This window comes from Micromys minutus, assembly GCF_963924665.1.
Source record: "Micromys minutus genome assembly, chromosome: 13".
Classification (NCBI taxonomy): Eukaryota; Metazoa; Chordata; class Mammalia; order Rodentia; family Muridae; genus Micromys; species Micromys minutus.
This window is the reverse complement of record NC_137982.1, coordinates 25,804,716-25,816,529: the sequence shown is the minus strand read 5'-3', so window position 1 is coordinate 25,816,529 and position 11,814 is coordinate 25,804,716.

Sequence of the window (11,814 nt, the reverse complement as noted above, 5' to 3'; positions counted from 1 at the left end):
TCTTCTAACCCTTTCCAAACATCCCATCGACTGGGAACTAAGCATGTAAACATATAAGCCCATGGGGGTGGGGTATTCTCACTCAAACCACCATATAATTTATACAAGATATACATAGATTCATACACACATACATACAAACATACATACATATATATGTATAGTATGCATAGTTTTAGTGTACTAGAGTAACCAGCTTATTCTATGTGGGTGTGTATCCCATAAAGTCATGTTCTCTACGTTAAACACATGCAGTGATGTATTTTTAAATTCAAACATCTGAGGAGCTCTGGTCATTTTATAACAGCTACTATGGATCATTTCTTCCTGCACTTTACAAACTTTATGACAGATATTTTATCCGTCAGCATTTTCTCCTTCAAGAGAGTGGTATCACATTTCTGTATCCTTCCTCATTTACTCTAATTTCACAACGCCTACTTCACAATATGACCTGGAAGCAGCCCTAGGGAGAGATCAATAGGAAAAGTTTTAAATTCACTTGTACTTTTGTCTAAGTTACTTCAAATTTGCTCTGTGTTAAGGTCAGTAACAGGTAAAGTTTGGACAAAACTACCTCTAGTTATATCACGTTCTGATCCTCTTCTGGAATCCACTCGAGCTCTAGATCATAGACTCTGGAACAGGGTGTAGCATCCTGTTGTTAAACATGAATGTCACTTCTTTATTCTGAGACGCTTTACCACTGTGTTGGGTTCCTCATCTTACCACTATGGCCGGCCCTGTTTGTCCTACTGGCCATTTCCTTTCAGCCTTGAAGTGTTCAGTTTTCTAGTGTATCAATTAAAAAATAGTTTATTGCATTCTTTTTTCTTTTACTGATTATGTTTTGAGAATATCATTTTATATTAAAATCCGGGCTATCCAAACTATCCAACTGTTCCAGCTAGCAAACCATTATTTACTCTTTTAATTATTATGTTTACAAATGAAAAGAAGAAAGTGTTTCTCATTGCCAGAGCCAGTGTTGCTACCAGGGTTGGCACTGGGCCATCACTTCTCTTGCTTGATTCTATTTAGTGTACTTTTATTGATCTATTTTGCTTGAGGAACAGAAAGTTGTCCCAGCTCAGTGATAACCTACATGACAACATGGGGAAAAAAAAGAAATAGGATAATAAAAAGTCATTGTTAATCAACTTGAATCAATGACTATATTCAATCTAAAATAAATACCAGATAAGGATCCGGTATCAGAGAAAGTATAATAATAATGCAGGATCTAATTGTATGCTGTCAAAAAGAAGCATATTTAAATATAAAGTACAGGCAATATAAAAGTAAAGGTAAAAAATTACATCATCCCAATGCTAATCACAAAAAGCTAATAATATCTGATACCATTTACGTAAGAGGAAGTAGGGACAATCAAGAAGTCGGACAATGTGGAGATGCAGTTAGTGGGTGGAAGAGCTCCTGCTTAGCCTGTGTGAGGCCCTGGATTCTCTCCCTGGGCCACATCCACATAGAACACATCACAATAAGAGCAAAAACATTCTGTGTAGAAAAAGATGGATTCATTTAAAATACAACTTCACATATGATGTAGCTAAATGAAGCAAAATGAAGCAAAAATGAAGAAAATTAAATAGATAAATCCATAGCCATCAAGGCACACATTTGATAACCAAGTATATTTTTAAAAGTCGGCAGGAATGTGTTAGATTTGAATCGTGTTGCTACAGATGCCTTCACAGACTAATAGAATTCTATATGCAGCTGATCCAAGAATGCACGAACTATTAACCAAACGAACAAACTAAATTTTAAATTTTCCACAAATTTCAGAGGAATAAAATGTTTTCTTTAAAAAAAAGTCAATAAACTACCCCACATGCTTGGAATTTATGCACACATTTTTAAATGATCCGTCATTTGCCAAAGAGCTCCCACTTGTTCTGAACAATAATGAATGCAACACAATGACACTTGTATGAAACGCTCTACCACACTGCTTGTGGTCGCACACCTTCACTGTTGATTGACTGGCTTTAGAGAACGATAGAAGCACACCTCTGAAGGGCTGTGGTGGCGTTTCCAGAAAAGTTTAACTGAGGGGGATACCTATCCTGATGTTGGCAACACCACTCTATGGACTGGAGCTCTGGGCCAAATAAAAGGGACATGCCATCTGAGTACCACATTCATCTGCACACCCCTGCTGGCATGTCTCCCCGCCACGGTGGACTATGGCCTCAAACCATGAGCCCAGTTTGCCCATCTCTAAGATGCTTTTGTTAGATATATTCTTACTGCAATGAGAAGAATAACTGGTTGGTTAAAGGGTCCTTTACAGCTGTGGATATTCATATGAGAAAACATCAAGTCCTAAAGTGATCTCCCTTCCCTGGTTATAAAAAATCTAGATATATAGAGTAAAATAAGATTGTTTTAAGTAAATAGGAGTAAGAAACAGCAACGAAAATGAGAAGAAACATCAGTCAAATAAATCTTTAAAATTATACTTTTATTTTTAATTTGTTGATTACATAATGATTCAATTTCAAAAAAAAATTTTTTAATGGGAATAAAATTGACATGCATCCAGCAAGACTGGTCACAATAAAAAAGTCGAAAAGCATCCAAGATGACAAAGAGCCAACTCCACAAACGTACATTACAATGGAAAGAAAAAAACGCCACAAACTCATGATTTGACAACATAAATGACAAGAGCAGACACTCTTAAAACATGATTTCTAACTGTGATAAATGGATAAACATGAAACACGTGTATAATTGACATGCTGTCCAAGCAGGAGATATTTTACTTAGATTATTTCCAGTAAGAAGTTTTCCCAAATGTCTTGAGAGTGAATTTGGCCATTTTTTTTTTCAAACTCTATGTTCCACAAAAATTGATGTCTTGAAAGGGGTGCATTTCAGTGAGTTCTCTAAGTTCACCTTGCCCTGTTACCAAAGTCTGAAAAGGCTATTACATGAGGGTTTACAAGTTAGAATCTTTCATTAACATAAAATTTCTTAAGAAAATGTCGACAAGCATAATCCAACCACATTGATCACGGCATTGATTTGTTTAAAATGTAACATCAATATATTCCCTGATAAAGAAAGAACTTATATTATCCTTTCAGTAACAAATTCTTAGCAAACTGAAGACGGGAATTTTCTGGCTCCAACAGGAGGAGTCGGAGCAAGCACATTTCCAGTGTTTTCCATTAAGACTAGAACTAATCTGTGTATTTTTGCCAACTCTATTCAACATTGTACTTTCACTAATATTTCAATAATAATTGAATTCAGAAAAGAACAATGAGAACATTTTAATCTAGACAGAATGTTTGTATAAGAAGAAAATTCTAGGGACTCTCCACTAGACAGGAGGAAAGAGAGAGAAAGAAAGAAGATACTTGCACAAAGTCTTATTACATCTACTAGACACAGTAAATAATTGTGTGACTTAGGCAAGGTTTGGAGACTCAGGATCAATATACAAATATTAATTTTTTTAATATTGTCAAAAAGACTGAAATAAATATGGAGTAATACTGAAAATGACTCAAGTCACAATTCAAGTAAAAATCCACTGAGGATGAATACCTGACATCCAACTGGAATCTAGACTTTAAAAAAATATCATTTATCAATAAGAACATAGGCAACTAACAAAAATCAGTAAAAACTCAGATGATTACTTCATAAGAGGATATCAAAAATAATCACATGAAAGCAAAATACATATATAAAATTATAAATATCAAAAGAATAAGGAAATTACATTATTTGTCCATTGGATTGACTACCATTAATAACTATGGAATTGCTTACACATTGCTGGTAGACAGAGGCATAGGATAAGTACCCTGAAAATTATTTAATAATTTCTTTTCATGTTAAGCGTATACACACACACACACACACACACACACACGCACGCACGCACACACACACACACACACACACACACACACACACAAAGCTTGGCCCCAAAGCCTTCTCTTATTTATTTACTTCTCAAAATAAAAACAGCTCTCCAAAGAGACACGATCACATGTAGAAATGCCTATAGCAACCTAATTCATAACCCTAGAACTCAGAATTTATCTCACTATCTTTGGAAAGGAGCGCATAGGTGAGCTGAGATGTACCCATCCAGTAGCTTACTGCTCACAACAAACGGAAACAAAGAACAAATACTTGCTGCTGCACAGGTGAATCAAATAAGATACATGTGTCAACTCAAAGAATAAATACAGCCAGTCCATGCAGATGAAATCAGCACGGTGATTGCTCTCAGTGGAGAGTGGAAAAGAGATTGATTGAGCAAGGTCATGAAGCCGGCGTCCAGTACGATGTTTATTCTCCCTTTAGGGATGGAAGGCACAGACACGCATTATTTGTCAAAGTGTGTATTTATCTGTACACTTAAGCGTCTGTGATTTTTTTTCTGTGATTAGATCTCAATAGAACCAATATGTGACATGAGATATTTATGCAGAAATGTTTCTGTATGCTTGGAAGAAAACCATTTGCTTGTCCTGGGTGCAATTCTGGTCAATGACAATTCAGGACTGAAATGACAATGTCTTTATTCCCTGCACAGTGTCAAGTCCCTATGTCTGGATGCTACTCTCAGCCATTTTTCATCATTTTCAACCTGGAAATCTCCCAGGGTGCCCACTCCAAACACTAACTTTAGTCTCTCCGACCCCTTCAGGGCTTCCTGTGCTATATATTCAAAGTTTTAATCATGTATGTGCCACCTGTGTGCCGTGCTGCTGGTTTGTTGGGACGTTGGTAACCTAATCTAATCTCAGTCTAGCCTGATGATATGGAATATTCCTGAGAGCAGGCACTTGGTTGATTTCATAGTGTTGCCATGACAGTGCAGATGCATTCTGATGTATTTTTGATGTGCTATGAAAGTATGCATGAGAGCAAACTATGCCAGTACAAAGCTCAGTAAATATTTATTGATACCGATGACCACATACTATATGCTGGTAGCAACTTCTGGCACTAAGTCAGAATTGAGATGAATGACATCATGAATATATTAGGACCTTTTCTTTGGTTCTAAAGGACAGAACGATTCCACCCCCTTAGCTTTTACACCCCTTGTTAGTCATCAGACATGACATCATAATGCTTACATATTCATTCAACCTGTGGTCACTCTGCCCTGCTTTGGTGACAGTGATATGACCTGCAGGGAATCTTACGTAAGAGCAAGGATAAGGCTGAGTCACTTGTCCTCTACTCAGATGGCAGGTTCCAACATGCTAGCAGTCACCTCACAATGACATATAAATATTTCAGCTAGCACTGGAGAAGTGGAACCTTGCAGAGAGAGTTCCAGAAGCCATGAAGGGTAAATGCAGAAGACCATGAGGATCAGGAGACGTTTGTAAAAGGCATGGGGTTTGTTTGTCTGTCTGTCTGTTTGTTTTCTAATTTTAAATGTCTAAGTATTTGTGTTAGTGGGATGAGAGTCAAAGGGCAACGTTCAGGGGTCAGATTTCTCCCTCAACCGTGTGGCTTCCAGGTGATCAGACAAGCAGCATCAAGGATTCTCCCCACCCCCAACCTACCCCTCCCACCTAAGTCTCTCTGTCTCTGTCTTTCTTTTTTGTACAGAAACTAAAGCTGAAACTCCAGACTGCACACATGCAAAACTCTGTTAATAAGTTACATCTCAAGTTTTCTCTCTGACTTTTATTTTGAGACAGGGTCTTAGTAGGTTGCCTAGGCCTGGAACCTGCAATACCTCAGACTTGTGCCATTAGACTCGAGTCTTTACATCTCTCTTCCAACCCTTTTGAAAATGCAGCCGAAAAGATGGCTGATGACTTCAGTTTGTTCCCAGGACCTGTGTGATGGATGGAGCAGAGCAAATGTAAAACAAAACAAGCAAGCAAACAAACAAACACAGTAAATTGTTGCCTGTCAGACTTTAATCTGGGCCTACATGTACGCATTCTCATGTTCTATTTTTAACACTTTTCTGTGTTTCATGTGTTGCCTTGTCTTCCAAGAGGAAAGGAGTCTAGTCTCACATTACAATCTGGACATATGCAGAAATTAGCTGGAACCATTTCTTAGGACTGGAAAGCCGTGCATTTTGGAAGACTTCCATTATTGAAAGGAACATGGTATCATTGTGCTTCTGTGCCTGTGTTTGGGAAGAGCCAGCGCTGCCATTTTCTGCTGTGTTACCACACAATCAGTGGTCACAATCAATTCCACCCTTGCTGGCCGAGCACAAGCTCTGCTAGAGTCAAATTGATTGTGTCAAAAGAACATTCCTCCTTCTTCTTCACCTCGCCCACCTTCCCGCCGTCATTCCTCCCTCCCTCCCACCCACCCCAGAGCTCTGGGCCAGAAAACATCAGTGACCAAATCTAACCTTGACTTATATACCATAAAGATAACAGTTTCAACATATCTGTTTAACACAGAGAACTGTTATAGAAACAGCAAAAGCTTTGGCAGCACTAGCTAGGGTTCTCATCAGGGTTGCTACCCTTCCTCTAATTCTGAGCAGAGAACAACTTTAGAGAGAGCCTGTGTGTTTTTTTCCACTTGGTTTATGGTTTTGTTTACCTGAGAAGTAGTTCTCTTCTCTGCCCCAAATACCTAGAGCTAGTGCATCAAATTCTTTGTCAAATTTGTTATGAACAGAAAAGGAGGGGGGATGAGTGGGCAAGTGAAGGTTAAGTACCCCAGGCCCCCCTTTCAACATGTATTTGCTTGTGTACAAGCTAGTGACTGTGTTTAAACTGTTCCTGTCAACTGTCTCTTGCTTCCTCGCTCTGATGCTAGAAATGGCTAATAGTAGCTATGGGAGGTTTCAGTTACCTAATAGTTTTTAATGTAACAGTTATTTCTGTTGCATTAAAGAAGCACAGATTTCAATTAAGCTTTTACATACCAACTAGTTAAGTAGTTTGGCATAAGGGACAAGGATTTTCAAAAGGGATTTTTTTTCCCCCAGAAACTTAATAGTATATCTCTCTTGAAGTCTTAACTTAAGATAGCAATATCACTGGGCCACTCACAGAGCCAACAATAATTCAGTGTATCTCTGGAGATGACAGTAATGCTCAGGCAATACTGAGAGGTGATCTGCACTGTTCACAGTCAAATCTTTGCTTTCCTCTGACTGAATCTAAAACATCCAAAAAGATACTTCTCTGGAAAGTTATGCATTTCTCAAAGAGAGTAGTCAAAAACAAAACAAAACAGACAAGCAAAAACTTGCTAAAAATGTTTTCTCCTGAAGATCATATTCAAATGTATTCCTCATACTCTTATTTACCAACTGATACAAAGTATGACTGAGTATTTTGGAATGTTAAGCAACCACCCAGTGTGACGATTTTGTAGTAATTTGCATTCTGCTTTCTTTTCTTGGGAAATACTAAAATATAAAAAATGGCATCATACAAGTGAAGATCCTTAAATTAAAGAGAGGTGATTGAATATGATTACATACGCCCTAAAATCCATAGACCCAAATATATATGATGTGGGTCTTCATGGAAGGCAAAGAAATTCTTTCTCAACTGTGTTGTGAACAGAGAAAAGGGTGGTCAGTTAGCCAATCATTCAGATTCACAGGGCAGTTTTTTCTATGGGCTACAGAGAGGCCTAAGTTCATGTAGTAGTGACAATTGTATTAGCGGTTAGTGAGGAAAAACAAGACCAGTTACTTCCACCCAGAGTGGAGTGTTCTTACCACACAGCCAGGAAACTGACTTCAGGTAGGGCACATAGGCCAACTCTTAAGAAAATAAACAAAAAGATTTCTTTCTATGAGAACAAATTCTTCCCCAAGAGTAGGTTTAACCTATTGAACAGCATTAAAATCCTTTTTATTTTTTCCTGGAAAATAACAGAAAACAAAACAAGAAATAAACAAATGTTAATGTGTAAGGCTAATAAAGTGAGCATCCTCTGACAGACTACCCATCAAGAGACATCAGTGAAATTATCACTTCTCAGTACAGAAAAGTCTGTGTTTACAATGTGGCCCTTATTCTCCACAACTTGGAAGCTATTTGCTATCCATCGCCTAGTTAAATTCTCAGAGAGCATGCCTATGACTCATGTCCTTATTTTCTGACATATTGTCCTTGAGGGCACCCTGCTCCTTTTCTTGTTTTGATGTCAAATTTCTCTCTGTTCCTGAGTTATACCGGCAGGTGACGTGTGCTTTTCCCACACAGGGCACTCAGGTTTCAAATACATCTGCTGATATTTGAAGACAGACAGGCAACCTGTAAAAAAAAAAAAATAGGATTATGCTTTATCACACTCTGCGTCTATCAGTGTGAACTATCTGTAAATACGATAAACTTGCAGTGTGGGGTGGAGTGGTCTGTCGTGAGTTTCTAAACTGTAATGTCTTAAAGTGTAGACCTACAGTTATCTAAGCAACCTTATTGTGCAATGAAAAGGAGAAATAATGCTAACTCCTCTCCTGGAAGTAAGAAAAAGAACCCAGAGATCGTCCAAGGTCAGACAGCATGTATAGTGGGTTAGCCAAAATTAAAATGAAAGTTCCTCATAGAAGCAACACAAAACTATTGTTTATCTGTGTTGTCCCTAGATGTGTTCACCCTTTACTGGTGTCAAATCATTTTTTATTGTTGTTAAAAGGAATGCATTGGCCATGGAAGGAGGATTCCTCTGCCCCACTATAAAAGGCTTTGCCACAAGAGAAAGAAGTAAAATTTCAATTAAAACCATTTAGAACAACTGAATATATGCACAATTAACAAAGCCACACAGACTCTTTTGCTGCTTGTTTCCCCTTTTCTCGATCTGGTTTAGAAGGTAAGAAAGAATCAGGTGTTAACAAAAGAATCCTAAGGAGAATGGCACAAAGACCAGTGTTAGGTCATAGGATTTTACACTTCCCGTGATTCTGTGTCTGCTGGAGAAAGATTTCTTTGCATTCTAACATCTTTATGTTGTCTAGGGCTTACGTATGCTTGTATCCATATTCTTGTTTAAGATAAGCTTTCATCCGGGATGCCCAGCTACTGAAAGGAGCAGACCCAGACTCAGATCCAGACCCAGAGTCATCCATTTGCTTGCTTCTTCATTCATATAATCACGCTATGTCCCTGACTTATGTCCTCCTGTAACTGGTTTCATTTAGCCCTTCCCAGAAAAATCCAGATTCTAATACTAGCTACCCAGCCCCTGCTCTTCCTGGTGTCTCCCATTCCTGATGCTATCCTTCAGTGGGCCTCAGTCTGGTCCTCCTTCTGTTCCTCAAGCCTGCCAAACACTTACCCTCCTTCTGACCTTCCTGTTGTCTGTTCCTTCCCAGAGCCTGCTCATTTCTTCTTCTTCTCCTTCTTCTCCTTCTTCTCCTTCTTCTCCTTCTTCTCCTTCTTCTTCTTCTTCTTCTTCTTCTTCTTCTTCTTCTTCTTCTTCTTCTTCTTCTTCTTCTTCTTCTTCTTCTTCTTCTTCTTCTTCTTCTTCTTCTTCTTCTCTTCTTCCTTTTCCTCTTCCTCCTCCTCCTCTCCCTCCTCCTCCTCTCCCTCCTCCTCCTCTCCCTCCTCCTTCTCTCCCTCCTCCTCCTCTTCCTCCTCCTTCTCTCCCTCCTCCTCCTCTTCCTCCTCCTTCTCTCCCTCCTCCTCCTACTACTCCCTTTCCCCTCCTTTCCCTCCTTTCCCTCCTTTCCCTCCCTCTTCTTGCTCCTCCTCTTCCTCCTCCTCAAGGAATCCATCTCCACAGAGACACACTAGTAAGAAAGCACCTCTAGACTTTGCTTTCTTACAGAATCCTGGTTTGCAATACAGAGCTCAGCACATTCTGTCTGATTTGTGTACTCTCTTCTTTATATTTTATTGAACACTGTCTGAAATGTATCCTCTGTGGGAGCAGAAAGAAAATGTCATATTTATTTCCCTATTTGAGGCTCCTAGAAAAGTGCCTGGCAGATAGTAGGCACCTAATACTCAACTAAATGTTTAAGTGTAAAAAGTATATTCAAAAGACCAAAAGAAAGAATGCATTTCCTAGAAATACTCAAATCTGGTGGCTTCAGGAAGTTGATTTTCTACTCAGTCATACATTTCACTTAGCAGCTGGCAGATTCCTGGAGATTCAGGTCACCTGATTTCTAAAAATATCTATCCACTATGGTTCCAGAGCATTCCCTGGGGAAGTGACGATACTACAATTAGATGGAGTAAACTCCTTTATACCTGGAGGCCTGCCGTATTGTTGGTGATGATGTCTTATTTGGTGCTCGGATATAACTTAGGTCATAAATGATCTGATGTCCAATTGTCGTTAAGAGGAAAACTAAGTCAACTTTCTGGAAGGAGAAGTGTCATAGGTTAAAGACAAGAAAAAACAGAAACTGTGCCTATTTCTTACCAATAAGTTAACTAAGGAATCCAGAATTCACTCAGATATGAGACTTGGTTCTGGGCAAACAAGTGGGAGATATGGAGAAATATTAAGTATGGGCAGACACCATTTTCATTTTCTTACCAATGCCTTCACAAATCCTATTTCGAAGAGAATAAAGCTAAGGTTTACAGATATGACATAATTGTCCCAATGTCACTTAGCCAGAAGATGTGACGCTCAGGGCCTAAATATATCTTTCTGAAAGCCTGCCGCCGCTGTTTTCCCCATTCTTCCTCAACCAAACAAACATCTTGATGAACATTTCCTGCACTAGTTAGGTTAGAGAAATTCGAGGGTTAACTCTATGACATTTACATAAGACACTTTCCCCCAATGACCTAATAGTGCAGCTTCAGACTTGGCCAGTGCTTCCTTTGCAAGCTATGTAAAGAGGCGAATAATGCTCCTCCAAGCAAGTTTTGGTAAATGCAGCCATACGACCTTTGCCAGCCTTTCCCTTTCTATTGTCAGCCTGTATGAAGATAGCCACGAAGATAGAGCCAGGGCTGTCCTTTAGGGGAAGACTTTAAGGTTCTCAGGTCTGAAAGAAATAAGATAGAATTCTAGGTGCCCTAGTAATTTGCTACATATTCAGCCACTATTCTTTTCTTAAAGGTGTGTGTGTGTGTGTGTGTGTGTGTGTGTGTGTGTGTGTGTGTGTGTAACATATATGTATGTGTTTAGTATATGTGTGGAAGACAGAGGTTGGCATTAGGTATCTTCCTCAATTTCTCTCTACTCTATGAGAGTTATGGTCTCTCACTGAATCCTGAGTTCCTCAGTTTGACTGGACCGGCTGCCTAGGCATCCTCTGGGTCTGTTTCAGAAGCGCCTCCTTATATGGGTTCTGGGGGTGAAACTCAAGTCATGCTTGCAAGACCAAACCCTTCCCAGACACCTTCACTACAAATTTAATGACTGAAGCCTCCTGGCTATTGGGGTAACAGGCAACAAAGACACTGTTCTCAGAAAACAAGAGAACAGTCTTTTTGTTTGTCTCTTCTAAGACTTGCTGAAAGGGAGACTTGGGATGGATAGAGTACCGGTGTGGAGGAGGGGAGTCCCTGAATTCTCAGCTATGGGCATGCGTGCTTTTTAAGTTCGAGACCTTGGTTGGGGGGTGGGGCTGCAGCTGAAGGGAGCAAAGAGCGCTGTGACCCTGGTTCCAGAGTCATCACAGGGAGAGAGGCAGTGGGGTCCGAGTTTCTAATAGATTTTGTCATCTCTGGTTCCTCCACCCCCCCCACCCCCCCCACCCCCCCACCCCCCCCCCCGTCCTTACTCACAGTCCCCAAAGACTTCTACCTCTTGTGGATTGGCTGAAACTGACAAAAGCCAGTACTCTATAAAGATCAAGGAAAACCAGTTCTGATGTTTGAAATAGCCCTACTATGTACC